At 29.9% G+C, this 2,129-nt stretch overlaps 1 long non-coding RNA gene across 1 annotated transcript; it reads left to right on the plus strand.

Annotated features, from left to right (window-relative positions):
• On the plus strand, positions 1 to 1,914 carry LOC129299084 (uncharacterized). Its single transcript, XR_008590489.1, has 3 exons — positions 1 to 278; positions 943 to 1,008; positions 1,559 to 1,914. It is a non-coding gene; the product is annotated as an uncharacterized LOC129299084 (long non-coding RNA).
• The last annotated feature ends 215 nt before the right edge of the window (positions 1,915 to 2,129 follow it).

Below are 2,129 nucleotides of genomic sequence, written 5' to 3' on the forward strand. Positions count from 1 at the left end.
TGTTTCTAAGTCCCACATTGGTTAGATGAGGGAAGAGAAGAGGTGCCTTCATGTATAAAAAGGAGGGGGTGTGTGCATTAGGAAGCATGAGAGGCTAAGATGCAATTTAGAGAAAATTGCAACTTTTGGCCCAAAGGTTTGAATAATTAAATTCAAACCTATAGTTTTTTTTAATATAATTTTGGGACTCACAATCCCATTTTTATATTATTTTTCTCTCTTCCTCTCACGTTGCTCGGCGTTTTCTCGCAAGGGGGGATTATTTTCTTTTTCTTCAGGTATGTTCTAACTTTCCTGTTTAGATTAGCATTTAAAAATTTATTTAATTACAAAATTAATTTTATAGTTATTTTCTAAATAATATTAGCTTTCTAGTGATATGATTATTTTGTAGGATAGAGTAAATATTTTGATTAGGATTTTTCTATAGGATAGTTAATCTGATGATATGATGGATTAAAAATATAGGTTAAAATTCTTAGGGATATAAAAAATATTATAGAATATTTTTTAAGGTTGAAACTCATGTTTAAGAATTTTTGAGTTAAAATCTAGATCTATATGGTTGAATTTATGTGGAATCTGAGACGTAGGGATAAACCTATGATTATTAAATATTTATTTAAGTATGAATAGGTATTTTTGAGGTTATAGAAAGGTGATTTGAGGCTTCAGGATAATTCTAAAATTTTTAATTTATTTTTGGATGAATTTTTAGAATGTAGAAGGATGAAATTGTGATACTAGAAGTGAATTGAGGATAAAAAAAAATAGTTCATTAGGGTACGAGAATTTTAGAAAAGAATTTGGGAAGTTAAATGAGGCATAAATCTTAAATTAGTGTTAATATGGACTATAGATTTAAGACTTTCTAACTCTTTAAATTAGAGTTATTTATTTTAATGTAAAATTAATATATAGTATTGTGAAATAATTATGTAGATTATATTGACAAAGATAGTGGTGAAAAAGGAGTTGTGAAGGGGAACTTGTTATTCAAGACACAAGGTAACCATTATTAATGTGTTGTGATGAGTGTGTTTGTGAATGGTTATGTGTTGTTTTGTTGTTTGGAAAAATTATGAATTATTGAAAATAAATACTGTATATACTTGTTTGAAATTATTGCCAAGTGGGTTAAAAATTTATTTTTTTATTTATCATGATGAGATATTATTGTTCGGATATATTCCTGTTTGGATATTTGAATGATGCATGACTTGTCAGGGTATTTTAATGTATGGTGTTAATGGGAATTTCTGTTCGGTTAATTATTACCACGTGGTAAGCCCTCATTGGACCCAATGAGTGGCGTGTCGCTTGGTCCAACTCACCTTTGGCCGGGTGATTTGGCGTCCGAGCATGGTGAAAGGAGGATATAAGGTGCAGTCATGCAATTAAATACTTGTTCGGTTTGTTTGAAAATATTGTTCGGTTAAATGTTTTGTGTGCCCACTTAGCAATCGCATGATTAGTTACATCCGCATGCATCATTACATATTAATTTTTGGTTACTGGGACTTTTAAGTCTCATTCCCCGTGGTTAATATTTTTACAGGAGCGAGTCCGGCCGAGAAAGCACCAGAGGTGTAATTATGGTGTATGAGACACCATCTTTTACGTTGCCTCTTATTTTGGATTATACAATGTATCTTGTGCCAACTTAGGACATATCTTCTTTGTGAAGCATGTAAACTCTAATCCTTTTTATTAAAAGTATTTATATGACCAAGAGGATTATGTCTGTCCCTCTTGATTCATGACCTGATTTAAATAACATGCTATGAGGATCATGTCTGTCCCTCATGGTTCTAATTGCTTTTTGAGATATTTTAAGACCTGTGGTATATTGTCTTGGATGTATCATGGTAGAAATTTTTCTACCATGATAAGGGTATGATAAGGGTTCAATGAAAAAAAAAATGATTTCTTGAATTAATAATTTGCGAAAAATCGGTTTGTAAATTTGAGGGTGTTACAACACGGGATTACCATCGAGATGTCCCGCCTCCTCCCAAATATTATATATATATATATATTTTTTAAAATAAATATTAAATATATTAATTATATTAATATAATTTATTTTTATATTAATTATATTAATTATAATTTCAATACTTGCAATT

This window comes from Prosopis cineraria, unplaced genomic scaffold (assembly GCF_029017545.1).
Source record: "Prosopis cineraria cultivar Desert tree isolate PC_DT_omini unplaced genomic scaffold, ASM2901754v1 PC1028, whole genome shotgun sequence".
Classification (NCBI taxonomy): Eukaryota; Viridiplantae; Streptophyta; class Magnoliopsida; order Fabales; family Fabaceae; genus Prosopis; species Prosopis cineraria.